The sequence below is a fragment of the Miniopterus natalensis genome, chromosome 3 (genome assembly GCF_054644295.1).
Source record: "Miniopterus natalensis isolate mMinNat1 chromosome 3, mMinNat1.hap1, whole genome shotgun sequence".
NCBI lineage: Eukaryota > Metazoa > Chordata > Mammalia > Chiroptera > Miniopteridae > Miniopterus > Miniopterus natalensis.
In genome coordinates this window covers 95,585,771-95,602,211 of record NC_142083.1, presented here as the reverse complement: position 1 = coordinate 95,602,211, position 16,441 = coordinate 95,585,771, and the positions used below count along the sequence as shown (strand labels likewise).

Below are 16,441 nucleotides of genomic sequence, written 5' to 3'. Positions count from 1 at the left end.
TGGATCATGTCCAAAGCCAGATTGAACTCTTTACAATTCCCTGAGTCAAGAAGAATGACTGGCTGTGTAGTCTGAAAAAGAAATACTGGGTAACTGTTGGAGAGCGAAGGTTACTACCTCCAAGGGGCAGAATCAGAGCCAGAAAGTGAATGCTCCTGGAAAGCTCATTTGGCTCAATCTCAGGGAAGATCTTCTCCCAGTCAGAGCTGTCCAGCTGTGGAAATTGCTGGAAGGCTTATGCTCCATCATTGCAGGCAAGACTGTCAGGAGGCTGTAGCCTGTGGGCTTGGAGGGCTGCCAGCAGGAGATCTGGTGTCTCTCCTCTCCAGAGAAGTTAATGTCCTCTCCTGAGAAGGCAGAACACTTCCCAGCTGCTCCAGGAAAACCTCTGGCATTCCTCCATTCTCCAAAATGTTCTCAGTGACTGTGCTCCCTTATCTCTGACCAAGAAGTTCAAGTCTCTTACTCTACTGCTCATAAGGATGGATCAGAACAGCAGGTAAGTGCAAATCGAGGACTTCCTGGCCAGCAGCCCTGGGTTTGAATCCAGGCTCTGCCCCTTCCAAGTTGTGTCACCAGGTAAGTCTCCACCTTAAGCCTCAGTTTCCTCCTCAGGGAAATGAGGAGGCACCCCGTCATCTACTGGGCGCAGTGCCTGATGTGGAGTTGGGCCTCCACTCATCCTATCCACCCCACCCCGCACCCCCTCTGCTTTGGTGTGTCCTCACCGCCTGACCCTGCAGAAGATGCTCATTGGGAAAACGATCTGTAAAATGATTCACACAATGACTGATCGTCTATAATGCAGTCCTGGCCTGACCACTCCCACAGGGTTGCTGGGCTGATTCAGAGAGGTCAGGCACGCCGGGGATGATGGGGGTAGTGGGGGCCTTCAGCGTTGGAGCCCCGTTTCCATTATGTGTTTAAGCACAGTAGTGAAGCCCAGGGACTCTGGATCTGCAGGTTCACAGCCCTGTTCTGCCACCTTCCGGCTGTGACCCTGGACAAGTTGCCAGGCCATTCTGTGCCTGCCCCTCATCAGTGAAATCTGAAGAGCAGTTCCTGCTCTGTAGGGTTATCCTGCAAGGCGAATGAGAACGCAGGTGGCTGGCTCCTGTTTACCTCCCTGACCATGCGCCTGCCCCTCTCCGCCTGGCTCAATTCCATCAAACCATATCAGCTTCCTTGTTGTGGGTCGAACGCACCAAGCCTGTTCCAGCCTCAGGGCCTTTGCACTTGCTTTTTTCTGCCAGAACACTCTTTTCCCGGATATCCACATGTCTTTTTATTTCAGATCTTAGCCCAAAATTCGCCTCCTCGGAGTCACCTCCCTCACTAGACTGTCAGCTCCACAAGGGCCCTCACTTGCCTGCTGTGTCCCCAACCCCTGGCACATTTGCTGAGTGAATGTGAGCCGTGAGCCCATTGCTGGAGTTCAATACACTTTGCTTTTAAGTTGTAAGCTGCTCTGGGGGCTGGAGGCTGCTTAGTTCCTCACGAAGTCCTCTGTTCAGAACTACAAACCTCCCCTCAGGAAACCTGCTCCACCAAACCCTTGAGGGCCAAGCCCTCCAGCCCCCACCAGGCCCACATCCTTCCTCTTTCCCGGGAGGGGGAAGAAGGGGACTCAGATGCCAGCCCCACTGCTGATCTTCCCCAGCAAGTCACAGCACCCAGGCCTGCTTCAGCCAAGACCCTGGATTTCTTAAGCAACCTGGAGGCGAGGAGGCCCAGGGTGAGAATGGGTCCCCAGAGTGAGAATGGGTCCCTCGAAGCCAAACCTAAACCTCAGGCATCAGCGCTTCTGGGAAAGGCACAGACACGCAGCGAGACAGAGCCACGCACGCAGGGCAGGTGGTGGAAGCGGGTGGGCAGAAGGACAGGGCCTTCTCTACTGTCGTCCCCTCCACCTGGCCGTCCTTCCAGGCCTGTGCCCCTGTCTTTCTAATGTCCCTCCTCAGAGAGGCCCCTGCCACCGCCCTCACCCCGCTCCACTTGTCCTCCCAGCCCTGTCACTACCTAGCAGGACATCGCAGGTCCAGGTTCTCTTGCATGAAATCCGGGGGCCAGGCATGTTTCAGAATCCAGAATCTCAGTTATACAAGGTCACCCTGTATACAAAATACCAGCGGGCGGAAGCCCCCCACCCCATGTGTCCAGAGCAGCCCATCACACGGACCTCTCTGCAGGACAGACGCGCTCACGGGAGGAGAAATAAAGGCCTTAAAGGGCCTTGTGCTTAGCTCACGTCAGGTCGTGCGCCCAACTGAGTTGTGAAAAAACTGCCAGTTTTCCAAGCCCGTGGTTTTTGGAAGTATAGGTAAGAGATGTAAATCTGTGTGTATATATCTGTTTGTGTATGGCCTGTCTTCTCAACCAGAATTTAAACCCCAGGAGGCAGGGACTTTGTCCAGGGCTCTGTCAGCAGCACCTGGCACAGGTAAGTGCTCAATAAATATTTGAAGAAGAAATGAGGGAGGAAGCCAGGTGTTGGATATGGAGAAGTGACTCTGTCCTAAATGGGGACAGAAACGGCAATCACTGAGCCATGGGCAAGGTGCCTATAAAAATTATCTCATTAATACCCCCCATAGCCACTTTACTGACAAGCAAACGGAGGCTCAGAGAGGTTAAGCAGCTGCCTCCAGGTCACAGATAGGCAGCAGCAAGCTCATATCTGAATGTGGGGCCCCTGTCTTCAAGCCTGTGCCTTTCTTTGTGCCTCCAGCTCAGAGGAGCAGAACGACTTGCTGGAAGTCACATAACAAGCAACGTGAATACTGGCTCCTGCAGGACCCTCCAGCCACCGCTGGGTTCTCCCATCCACACTCTTGCAAGGGCAAGTCCATGCAACACCACGCAAGTTGTCGGCCTCTCTGCTAGACTAGCCAAGGGAAGTCTGGCAATATGTGACCAGGCATGTCTCCACAGTGCCAGCCACGAGAAATGCTGGGAAAGATGTCCCTCTTGGCCACCCCCGCAAACTGTGACAGTGGGAAGGAACACAGGCTGGGATGGAAAGTAGATTAGAATTCCTAGACTTCAGTCCTAGACATGGGACCTTAGGCAAGGCCACCCCGCACATCGCGGATTCTGTTTCCTCACCTACAAAATGGGTAGACTAAACTCATCCAGTGGGGTTCATTTCCTTATTTAACGAATACAGCTGTAAAGAGGAAGGACCTTTAAGCCTTTGGCACAGCACAGAGGGAACTAGAAAGTATTATGCTAATTGAATAAGCCAGTCAGAGAAAGGCAAGTACAACATGACCTCACTTATATATGAAATGTAATAAACAAAATAAACTGATGAACAAAGTGGATCCAGAGACACAGAAGCATGGAACAGACTGAGGGATCTCAGAGGGAAGGTGGGGGGGGGGGGACTAATAAAAGACCTTATATGTTTATAAGCATAACCCATGGACACAGACATTGGTATGGGGAAAGCCTGGGGGTGGGATGGATGTGGGGTGGAAGGGATAGAAAAAAAACTAATTAAATTAAATTAAATTAAATTAAATTAAATTAAATTAAATTAAATTAAATTAAATTAAATTAAAAAGGAGTTATTATCACATGGTGTGATGAATAATGCATTAGAGGACTTGACATAGAATCTGGCTTACCATGGGCACTCAACATTCCACATTTCACATGATCTAAGACACCATCAATTGTAATAGACATTGGGACTTTATGTACCACTGAGGAAGAAAAAGCTGATTAATCTGTGATAAGACATTGATTATGTAAGACATTCTTATTTCAGAGCTGTGAAACTATGAAAGAAGAGTGTCTCAGAATCAATGAAATACAGTATATTAGGCTCAGATGATCTAAGCAGTAATGTTAGGCACAGGTGATTATAGGAGTGAGCAAGACTGATATTGTCCCTCAAGATAAAATAAAACAAAAAAACACACAATACATAATGCTTAGTCTATACCGAGCATTGTTCTGTATGCTTGACAGTTATTAATTCCATCATTACCACACTGGTATAAAGTAGTCACTATAATTTCACAAATGGGAAAACTGAGGTCCTGAGAAGTCAGCTACTTAGTAAGTAGCAAAGCCAGCCTCTGCACCAGGCAATGTGGCTCCAGAGCCCATGCTCTGAACCTCCAGGCTATGCGTCTTCTTTTTGTTTGGATAATCCTCACCAGAGGACATTTTTTCCCATTGATTTTGAGAGAGTGGAAGTGAGGGACGGAGGTGGAGAGAGAGAGAAACATCAATGTGAGAGAGACACATTGATGAGAGAGACACACTGACTGGTTGCCTCCGGCACGTGCCCCAACTGGAGCCTGGGGATGGAACCTGCAACCCAGGTATGTGCCTTTGACCAGGAATCGAACCCGAGACCCTTCCATACGTGGGCCGACACTCTAACCACTGAGCCACACTGGCCAGGGCTAGGCTATACTTCCTGTCAGTAACAACAGACATGAGCACTTACTGTGGACATACAGTGTGCTGGAAATTGGGTGAAGTATCTTATAAAGCATGATGCACAATTTTGCAAACGTGAGGAAGCAAAGCACGGAGGGGCCTTCGGTCCCTGCCCCCTCCCAGGTACACAAAGCAACTGAGGGCAGTGAGCTATTTGATCCCAAACTCCTCCATCCTGGGTGGGGGCAGGGGGTAGGGGGTAAGAAGAAGAGGGGTCCAAGAAAGGTTCTCTTCCCACTTCTTTGACACCTCACTTAGGGGACAACCTCCCTGCCCCTGCCCCTGCCCCTGCCTAGACTTTCTGCAGTCCTGGAATCCTCTGTACAAAAAACATCAGTACTGAGTCACTGCTCAGAATGTGGAAATCCTGAGGTCATCCCACACCTGCTGGTAAATGGGTGTGTTGTAACCAGGCCGACTCACTAGTGGTTTTCCCCCTGCTGCCTTCCTTTGGCCTCCCTCCAAATTCAATTCCAAAGGCCAGGGTGGGGCCCGGGAATCTGCATGGTGACTCTTATGGCTCAGGTAAAGGTGGAATACACTGGCCTACTCCCCTGCACGACATTCGAGACCTACAACGTGGCCAAGCCCACCTTCCCATCCATCTCTGGCTTCTTCCCGGTGCCACTCCACACACCACTCCTCTCACACCTCCCAGCCTTTGTCCACACTGCGCCCACTGCTCAGCACACCGTTCCTTCCCATTCTCCCTCTGCCTAGCTCCTCTGCTCCTCTTTAAAGGCTGGCTCAAAGGTCCCTGCTCTGGGAAGCCTGTCTCACTGCCCCAGAGCTGATCACCCCTCCCCAGCCAGATAGCTCTGTTGGTTACAGCGTTGTCTCCTATTCCAAAGGGCTGCAGGTTCAATTCCTGGTCAGGGCACATACCTAGGTCGTGGGCAACTAATAGATGTTTCTCTCTCACATCGATGTTTCTCTCTCCCTCTCTCTCTCCCTTCCTCTCTCTCTAAAAAGATCAATGAAAATATATCCTCAGGTGAGGATTTAAAAAAAAAAAAAAAAAAGCTAATTACCCCTACCGTGCTCCCCCTCCCCAGAGGGAAACCTCCTTCAGGGCAAACACCAGTGCCCAGAACAGCACTGAAGCAGTGCCCAGTAGGAGCCCTGCGAGCGCTGGTGAGTGAGGGATTGGCTGGGCTGGACTGGCCCCCTTCCCGTCCACACCTCAGCATCCTGCTCTAACCACAGCTTGGACCAGCTGTATTAAGGGGCCTGTGCAGAACTCTGGGATCCCCTGACTGTGTGAGACACCCTGGCCAAATGGACACCACAGCCTGCTTCCCAACAGACTTTAGGATTTTAATAAAGGCGCTGATGTCCCAGCAAATGCTCAAGCTCCTAAGAGGCCACCCATAGGGAAGGAGCTGCAGGGGGTCACAGCTCACAGAGGACTGGGGACAGGCAGAGACCAGGACTCAAGCAGGATTAGTGCTGGCCAGAGGGCAATCTGTGAACCCCAGCATCGGCCGCTAGTCTGCTAGTCCCAGTCTCTCCCAATTACAGAAAATATAGATTTGGGGTATTGTTTTTAAATCAGATACTTGAGTTTACTGAATCTGAATCTCACAGACGGGCATCTGGGGATCTGCAGTTTATTCAAAACCCTGGAGAATTTGTTGATGGGACAGTTTGACAAATATTGTTGACAGGTGGAGGGCAGCCGGCGGCAGGATGCCCGGGTTCCCATCCTGACCCACACTTTCCAGGTGGGCCTCACCTTGGGCAAGTTATTTAAGCTGCCTGTGCCAACGTGCCCTAATCTGAAAAACGGCCAAGATTCACAGCACGACCAGAAAGGTTATTTTGAGATTTAACTCGCAATACCTTCAGCGTTCAGAACCAAGCCTGCACAACATAAGCCCAGAAAATTATCCCTAGCATTGGGTCCATCCAACAATATTCAAATAAGGAGGCCAACGGCGGAAAGGCCTGTGTCCCACATCCTTAGACAGTTTCCAAAACTTCCCCCCCACTTTCTCCCCTCCCCCCCCAATCCTCACCAACTCCCCGTGTCCGCGCGGCAGGTGACAGCCCAGAGAAGGGGGGCCTGCGTGGCCCAAGACCGGCCTCCCCACGATCGCGAGGTCCCCGGGGCCCCGGGGAGACCGCCTCTGAGCGCACGCGTCTGGGGGCGCACGGGTGTCCACGCGCCCCGGAGGCCGCCCGCCTGCCCGGCTCCCGCCCCGGCTCCCGCCCCGGCTGCCCGCGGGCGACACGGACGCGCGGGCCGCTCTCCGAGCCCCAGGAGCGCGAGGGCCGCCCCCGGTCCCCGCGCCTGGCCCAGCCCTTCCCGGACGCGGGCTACGTGCCGCCGGCGCGCCCGCCTCCGCCCCGCGCGCGCCCCGCGTCCTACCTGCGCCCTCCGACCCATTCCCCAGCCGGTGCCGCCGGGAGCGGGGACCCCAGGTGGCCCCGCGGGCCGCGCTGCGCGGGACTTTCCTGCGGCCGCCCGAGCCCCTCCGGCTCCAGAGCCCGCCCCGCGCCCGCGCCCGCGCCCGCCCCCGGATTTGCATGCGCCGCCCCGCCCGCCCAGGGCGCCGAGTCCCAGTTTCTGTCCCTCCGCCCCCTCGGGGCCCGGCCGCTGATCTTTCCAGGGGGCGCCCCCTGCTCGCTGTCTCCCGGGCTGCAGCCGAGGTCACGCCCCGCGGAGAACCCGCAGTAGTTCCCCGAGGCTCTCAGAATAAAAGCCCGGCTCCCGATTGTGCCCCTCCCGCTGCCCTTCCTGCCAGGTCCCCAGCTCGCTCTGCCCAGCGCGCAGTGCCTTTGGGGCTGAGGGGCTGGGCGACTTCAGTCCCTCTCCCAGCCCCAGCAGCCCAGCCACCACTAAGTGCCAATGTGTGTTCACTGCGCCCACCCCGAGCGCCTGCTGAGCGCCTGGGTATGTATGGTAGGCTCCAGAAAAATGTCAGTCAATCAACAGCTAGTACACCAGACGGGCCCTGTGCGAAGGGCCTGTATTTACTCATTTAATGCTCACAGCTACCCTGAGGGAATTCAGTTATTCCCAGCCATTTTATAAATGGGGAAACAGAGGCACAGAACCTCTAAGGGAAACTTGCTCAGAGTCACGCAGCAGGTGTGACAAACCCAGGCCCTGTAGACCACTAACCACCGGGCACCGTAAGAGCCCTGATGCAGCCAGAAGGCAGGAAAAACACTAAGTGGCTAAAGCGTGTCAGGTAACAGGCGGTCCCAAGAAGAAAGTAAAAAGAGAGGGACCTATTCGGCCCGTGGGCCTGGCTGTTTGAATGTGTCCTTGAAGATGAGACATTTGAGCTGAGAACCCCAAGAGCATATGGGGGAAGACTAGAGAAACAGCAAGTGCAAAGGCCCCAGGTGGGAGCCAACTTAGCATGCTGTAGAAATTGCCTGAAGTCCAGGTTGGCTGGAGTCTGGAGGAGGGGAGAGCAGAGGAGATGAGGTAGGAGGTTCGAGGACTCAGGCCCAGCAGTGCTGGGGACCCAGAGAGAAGTCTGACCCCACCTTGCCCTCAGGAGCTTCTGGTCTGAGAGTGGAGGCAAACTCCTAGGACCCAAGCACAGCCCAAAGGGGTTCTGTGCTGGAGGGTGAGCCAAGGAAAGAGCAAAGCCTCTAGTGAGTAAGGGTTGGCTTGGGGTGTAGGGGACAGTACTTCAGTTCTCCTTCCTTATTCTTCACACACTCATTCTCTCTTGGTCCTACTGCGTGCCTAGCCTGCGACAAGTGCTGAGGATGCACATATGAAGATATGAAACAGACATGAGCCCTGCCCTCTGAGACCTTACAACCATGTGGACAAGACAGCTGCCAACCCTCAAGAATGTGACAGTACAGTGGACTCAGTCCCCTGGAGTAGTCAGGGGTGGCTTCCTGGAGGAGGTGACCTCTGATAAATGCCTCCAAGGATCAATGGAGAAAAGGGAGGGAAAAGGAAGCAAGCATTCAGGTGGAGGGGACTGCAGGAGCAAACACTTGGAGGTCAGTTGTGCATAAAGGGGGGTGGGAGGAATGACACTTATTTGCATGTATTTATTGACACCTCCATGGGCCTAGTCCTGAGCCGGGGACTTCAGAGAGTGAGAAGTAGATCCGGCCCCCGTTTCCCTAGCCCTGTAGGTCTGGTTGGGGCCCTAACAAGTAAACAGACACAAACAATGGAGTGTAATGAACTCTGTGATGGAGCAGCTGAGGGGACAGGAGAGGGGCCTTAAGAAGGACCTGGTAGCTTGGGCTTCCAGAGGGAGAAGGAAGTAGCTAGACAGGGTGTGAATTGCGCAGGTCAGCTGGGAATTCCGCACTGGATGCGAATCTTACCAAGGCCACGCCCGGGCAGCTCCAGCGGGTTGCTTCACTGAGAAGGGTTTGTTCCTGCCTAGTAAAGCTCACACACAATCACACTCACATATTCATTCACACACTCACACTCACCTGCCCAAACACCTTCACGCTCACATATTCACTCACATACTCACACGTCACACACACACTTCACTCATATACATCCACACACATTCGCTCTCACACATTCCACTTACTCAGCCCTATGTTCACAGTCATCACACTCTGGTCCTTACGTACCACACACATTCAAGCGCTCACACTTGCCTACACACCCCGCATGTTCACACTTATTCACACATCCACACAGTCACACCCACGCACGGACTCAAACTCGTACAGTCACACGCACACCCCTCCCTACACACACCAGCAGTCACGCTCACTCACACTCACAGTCAGTCCCTGAGCCCGGGCGGTTCAGCATGAACGCCGCGGGCTTCCCTCCGTAGAGAAGAAACCTTCTGTCCTCCGGTCCTGGCGCCTGAGTTTGGCCCAGGCTCATCTGGACGCGACGGCAGAAGCCTCGCTTGGGGAGCGTGTGGTCCGGGCTGACTGCCCCACGCTGGGCTCCCGCCCTGTTTTCTGCAGAAGCCTCGCTTGGGGAGCGTGTGGTCCGGGCTGACTGCCCCACGCTGGGCTCCCACCCTGTTTTCTGCGTCTTTAAGTCATTCTTGGCCCCTTCCTCGCTCTGGCCCAGGTCGCCCACGTCCCCACACCATCTCTGCTACTTGCTATGAGACTTTGGGGAAAGCCCATCAGTCCCTGTGCCCCAGCTTCCACATTTCCAGAGTGGGGGTGGGGGTGCACCACACCTCAGAGGGCTGTGTGAGGGTGGAGGGGTGAAATACGTGAAAAGTGCCGGGGACGGTGCCTGGTACATACGAGGCGCTCGATCAGTGTTCACTGCTGTCCTCATGAGAATGAGAGAAAGAAGCCAGGGCAGAGCCTGGCCCTCCAGCTGTTTGCTCGGTTGTGAAAAGGAGGAGGAAACCGAAAAGACAGGAAAGGATCGAGCAGATGGGGTCGGTTGTGAAGACGTTTGGGAAATCTGGGGGAAGGGAATATGTGAATTCTTTGTACTTTTCTTGCAACTTTTGAGTCTGAATTATGTCAAAACAAAGAGTAAAAGGAAACAGGGCATTGTCCCGAGGCCCACAGGAGAGAGCGAATGTGAAGGCTGCATCTCGCACACAGGCCCTGCCCAAGCTGCCCTCTGTATCAGGGGCTGCTCTGTGTCAGTCCTGGAGACGGCCCGGAGGCCCCCAAATCATAAAACCTCAGGCCCTCAAAGGGGCTTCCCAAGTGTAGCCGCAATACAAGCTCCGCTCACCTACGTCACAACACGCTCACTTGTTTTCAAGCCTATCCTTCAGGCCTTAAAAAATTAATTTTACAATTACAGATGTGCAGAAAAAATTGATAATACAGAGAGTGCCCATAAATCCCCTCCCCTGTACACAGTTTCCCTCGTTATTAACATCTGGCATTAATGTGGTACATTTGCTACAATTAATGAGCCCGTATTTGTGAATTGTACTAAAGACCGTAGTTTACATTAAGGTTCGCTCTTTCTCTGTACAGTACTGTGGGTTTGACAAATGCAGAGTGGCTTGTAATGTAAAGACTAGTTTCACCTCCTCGAAGTCCCCTAGGCTTCACCACTCATTTCTTTTTGCCTATGAATAACATTCCCTTGCCTGGGAGCACCACAGTTGATGTGTCCTGTCACCCACTGAAGGACTTCCAGTTGGGGCAGTTATGAAAAAAGCTGCTGCAAACACTCAGGCTCAGGTTTTTGTGTGGACATGTTTTCAATTCCTTTGGGTAAATATCAAGCGCATTACTAAACCATATGGTAAGAATATGTTTCGTTTTACGAGAAACCCAAACTGCATTCCCGCCAACAGTGAACGAGAGTCCCCGTTGCTCTGCATTCTTGACAGTGTCAGTGTCTGGGCCCTCAGCCCGTCTAGTAGATGTATAATGATTATCTCTTGATCGTTTAATTTGCAGTTCCCTTAAAGACATACTATGTTGAGCATCTCTTCATTTGCTTATTTGCCACCTATATATCTTCCTTTTTGTCTGGTGAGATCTTTTACCTATTTATCTTTTTTTTTTTTAATACGTTTTTATTGATTTCAGAGAGATGAATGGGAAGGGAGAGAGAGATAGAAACACCAATGATGAGAGAGTCATTGATCGGCTGCACCCTGCACCACCCCCGCTGGGGATCGAGCCCGAAACCCGGGCGTGGGCCCAGACCCGGAATCAAACAGCAATCTCCTGGATCCTAGGTCGATGCTCAACTGCCGAGCCACGCCGGCCGGGCCCTTTACCAATTCTTAAATTGGGTTGTTTGTTTTTTAAATTCTTTGTTTAGTTTGGATCCAAGTTCTTAATTGGATATGTGTTTTGAAAAGATTTTCTCCTAGTCTGTGACTTTTCTTTCTCTTAAAAGTTGTTTGTTTTTTTCGCAAAGCAGAAGTTTTTTCATTTTAATAAAGTCCAAGTTAACGAAATTTTTTTTCATGAATCATCCTTTTAGTGTTGTATCTAAAAACTCTTTGCCAAACCTAGATCCCAGATGTTTGCCTATGGTATCTTCCAGAAGTGTTATAGTTTTGCACTGTTATTTAAATATATGATCCATTTTTGAATCCTCACGGAAGGATTTTTTTTCCATTAATTTTTAGAGAGAGTGGAAGGGAGGGAGGAGAGACAGAGAGAGAAACATCGATGTGACAGAGACACATCAATTGGTTGCCTCCCGCACATGCCTCACCTGGGGCCTGGGATCAAATCTGCAACCAAGGTATGTGGGTCAACGCTCTAACCACTGAGCAAACCAGCCAGGGCTGTGCTCCACTTAGAGTTATTTTTGTGAAAGCTTAAAGATCTATATCTAGATTCTTTTCCTTGTCTTCTTTTTCTTTTTTCACAAATGGATGCCCAGTTGTTCCAGCACCATTTGTTGAGATCATCCTTTCTCCATTGAATTGTCTTTGCTCCTTTGTCAAAGATAAGTTGACTATATTTGTGCGGATCTTTTTCTGGGCTTTTATTCTGCTCCGTTGATCCATGTGTCTGTTCTTTCACCAATACCACATCGTCTTGATTACTGTAGCTTGACAAGTCTTAAAGTTGTGCAAGGCTAGTCTTTATTACTGTGTTGACTATTTGGGGTCTTTTGTCCTTCCATATAAACTTTAGAATCAGTTTGTCAATATTCACAAAATAACTTGCTGGGATTTTGATTAGGATGTTTTGATGAAACATTCATCAAGTTGAAGAAAATTGGCATCTTAACAATATTGAGTGTATCTATCCATAAACGGAATATCTCTCCCTTTATTTAGATCTTTGGTTTCTTTCATCAGAGTATAATAGTTTTCTTCATCCAGATCCCGTATATGATTCATTAGGTTTACGTTTGTGTTGTTTTTGTGTGTGTGCTAATGTAAATGGTGTTGTATTTTTAATTTCAAATTACAATTGTTCATTGCTAGTACAAAAGAAAGCAACTGACTCCTATGTATTAACTTTATATCCTGCAACATTGCTACAAACATTTATTAGTTCCAGGAGTTTGAGCATGTGTTTTGTTTATTTTGGGGGGAGGTGTCATCTCTTTGGGAATTTCTACATAGATAATACTGTCATCTACAAACAAATAAGTTTGCTTCTTCTTTCCCAATATGTATACCCTTTATTTTCTTTTTCTTATCTTATTGCATTATCTAGGACTTCCAGTACAACATTGAATAGGAGTGGTGAGAGAAAGCAGCATTGCCGTGTTCTTGATCTTTAAGGAGAAAACATCTAATTTCTCACCATTAAGCACTTTGTTAGCTTTAGGTTTTTTGTAGATGTTCTTTATCAAGTTGAGGAACTTCCCCTCCATTCCTGGTTTGCTGAGAGTTTTTATTATGAATGGGTATTGGGTTTTTCCAAATGCTTTTTCTGCATCTATTATCATGATCTTGTGATTATTCGTCTTGAGCCTGTTGATGTGATGGATTACATTAACTGACGTTTGAATCTTGAACCAGATGTACACAGCTGGAATAAATTCTGCTTGGTTGTAAGATATAATTCTTTTTGTATATTATTGGTTTGGATTTACTAGTGTTTTGCTGAGAGTTTTTGCACCTATGTTCAATAGGGATATTGGTCTGCAGTTTTCTTTTCTTGTAATGTGTTTACTTGGTTTTGGTAGTAGGGTAATGCTGGCCCCCTAGCAGGTTTGGCTCAGTGGTTAGAGCATTGGCCCGTGGACTGAAGGGCCCCTGGTTCAACTCTGGCCAAAGGCACATACCTTGGTTTCAGGCTCAGTCCCCGGCCCCAGTCAGGGTACATGCAGGAGGCAACCAATCCATGTGTCTCTCTCACATTGGTGTTTCTCTCTCTCTCCCTTCTACTCTCTTTGAAAAGCAATTTAAAAAGTATCCTCAGGTTAGGATTTAAAAAAAAAAAAAGTATTTTCTCTGCTTCTATTTTCTGGAAGAATTTGTAGGAAATTGTTATAATTTCTTCCTTAAATGTTTGGTGGACTTTACCATTGAAACCATGTGGACCTGGTGCTTTTTTATTAACTGTTAATTCAATCCTTTAATAATTATAAGCATATTCAGATTATCTATTTCTCTTTTTTGAGTGTTGGTAGTTTGTGTCTTTCAAGGAATTGGTCTGTTTCATTTAAGTCATCAACATTGTGATCATAGAGTTGATCATAATATTACATTATCTTTTTTCTGTCTATGGAATCAATAGTATAACCCTTCCTTCATTTCTAATATCATTAATTTGCATCTTCTCTCTTTTTTTCTTGTTTTTTTTTCTTTGTTAGCCTGGGTAAAGGTTTATCAACTCATTGACCTTTTCAAAGAACTAACTTTTGGTTTCATGATTTTGTAGTTTCAGTCTTGGTTATTTCTGCTCTAATTTTTACTTTTTCATTTTCTTGTGCTTGCTTTAGTTTTATATTGCTTGTCTATTTTTAGTCTCCTATACAGAAACTTAGATTACTGATTTTATAACTTTTTCCTTTATAATATCTGCATTCAATGATACAAATTCCCCTCTAAGTACTTCTTTCACTATACCTCACATATTTTGATAGGTTATGTTTTTATTTTCATTTACTTAAAAATGTTTTTTAATTTATTTTGTAATTTCTTCTATGACTCATGTGTTATATGGAAGTATGCTTTTTAATCTCCAAATATCTGGGGATTTTCTAGCTATCTATTATTGATTTCTATTTTAATTTCACTATGGAGTAAGCATACTTAGTACAGAATGTATTGTTACGTACACACATTAAGGATTATTATGTATTCTTGGAGAAAGACCCTTTTTATAATTATATAATGCTCCTTTTATCCTGTAATATTCCTTTGAAGTCTGTTTTTTCTGAAATTAATATAACTACTCCAGTGTTTTTTTATTAGTGTTAGCATGATATATCTCTCTCCATCCCATTACTTTTCATCTAAGTGGATCTTAATATTTAAAATGGAATTCTTGTAGACAAAATATAGTTGGTCTTGTTTTTTAATACACTCTGACAGTCACTTTTAGTTGGTATATTCAGATCATTGATATTTAAAGTGATGACTGAGAATAACAATCAGCCTCTGGATGCTTTGAGTCTTTGCCTGATTTGCTTCTGGACCCAGGCTTTGGGAAAGCAGACCTTGGTGCACATTTTGGTCATTTGCAAATGCACCCAGCCCCAGGAGAGTGAACCATAAGCTGTGGAGTATGGAAAGCTTCAAACAGGGTACTCAAGGCCAGTCACCAACAGCATCTGACATTGGCCTACACTAGAACCCATCCAAAAGACTGGGAGGCCCTGCCAGGTGTGGCTCAGTGGTTGAGCATCAACCTAGGATTTAGGAGACCATGGTTCGATTCCCAGTCTGCCTGGGTTGTGGGCTTGATCCCCAGTTGGGGAGCGTGCAGGAGGCAGCCAATCAGTGACTTTCTCATCATTGATGTTTCTGTCTCTCTCTCCCTCTCTCTTCCTCTCTCTGAAATCAATAAAGATATATATTTTTTAAAAAGACTGGGAGTACTACCCCAAAGCTGCAAAATACACATTCTCCTCAAGTGCACATGAGACATTCTCAAAGATAGACCACATGTTAGGACACAAAACAAGTCTCCACAAGTTCAAGAAGATTGAAATCATATCAAGCATCTTCTTGGACACTTATACCATGGGATACTATGCAGCTATAAGAAAGAAGGATTTCTTACCCTTTGAAACAGCATGGAGGGACCTGGAGAGTATTATGCTAAGTGAAATAAGCCAGTCAGAGAAAAACAAGTGTCATATGATCTTACTCATATGTGGAATCTAATGAACGAAATAAACTGATGAACAAAATAGATCCAGAGTCATAGAAGCTGGAACAGACTGAGGGATCTCAGGAAGGCAGGGGTGGGGGGAATGGAGGAGGTGAGGCATGAGGAGAGATTAACCTAAAAACTTATATTCATATATGCATAACCCATGGACACAGACAATAGTGTGGTGAAGGCCTGGTGTGGGTACAGTATGGAGGGGATCAATGGGGGGGGGAAGGGGGACATTTGTAATACTTTCAACGATAAAAATAAATTAAAAATAAATAAATAATGATTGAGCCTTGGCCAGTTTGCTCAGTGGGTAGAGTGTTGGCCCGAGGACTGAAGGGTCCCGGGTTCGACTCTAGCCAAGGGCATGTACCTCGGTTGCAAGAGGTACACAGCCCCAGTCACGGTGAGTGCGGGAGGCAATCAATCAATGTGTTGCTCTCACATCGATGTTTCTCTCTCTCCCCCCCCTCCTCCACTCTCTCTGAAAAGCAATGGAAAAAATACCCTCAGGGGAGGGTTAAAAATAAAAAAGTGATGATTGATATAATTGTGCTAATATTTATCATGTAATTTATTGTTTTCTTTTCCTACTTATTTTTTATTTCTTTCTTTAAAAAAAGAAAACTTTTCTTTTTCTATCTTCTCTTATCCTAATTGAACATTTTATATGATTAAATGTTCTCTCCTGTTTCAGCATATTATACTTCTTTTTTAAAGTTTTTAGTGATTGTTATAGATTTTGCAATATGTATTTACCTAATCTAAAGCCACTTTCAAATAACATGATATTGTTATTTGATGAGTAGTGCAGGTACCTCATAATAAGGTATTCCCGATTCCTCCCTCCCTTCCTCTATAACATTGCCACCATTCATTTCACCTATACATGTGTTATAATCACCCAATACTATTTTTACTTTGAACAAGCATTTATCCATGGGGACAAATAAAATTAAGTCTGATATCAAGCCCTCTTGCCCCAGAGTACAATAAATTACTCTCTCAGTGGTTGCTGGAGTCTCTCCCTGCCTCCAGCTGAAAGAGGGTGGAGGTGTTCATACGCAGTGCAGACACTTACGGAGAGTCCTCTGGGCTCTGATCTGAGCAGCCCGGGGCCAATTCCACTTGCTCCTAGTAGGTGGGGGGCCTCGCTGCTCCTTCCCAGGTTGGGCATGAGTGTGCAGGCAGTGCTGAGTGACACGTCCCCTCAGATCATCCACAGTCACTCCCACTGGGGTCCTGTCACCTCCCTGGGTACCATGAGGCAGCACTGCATTGTCAC

At 48.0% G+C, this 16,441-nt stretch overlaps 1 protein-coding gene across 1 annotated transcript in view; it reads right to left on the bottom strand.

Annotated features, from left to right (window-relative positions):
• The window catches only part of LOC107539670 (interleukin-4 receptor subunit alpha-like), a 36,891-nt gene extending 30,013 nt beyond the window's left edge, over positions 1 to 6,878 (bottom strand). The window contains 1 exon segment of the mRNA XM_087815762.1: positions 6,827 to 6,878. The gene's annotated coding sequence lies outside the window, so the exon portion shown is untranslated.
• Between the last annotated feature and the right edge of the window lie 9,563 nt (positions 6,879 to 16,441).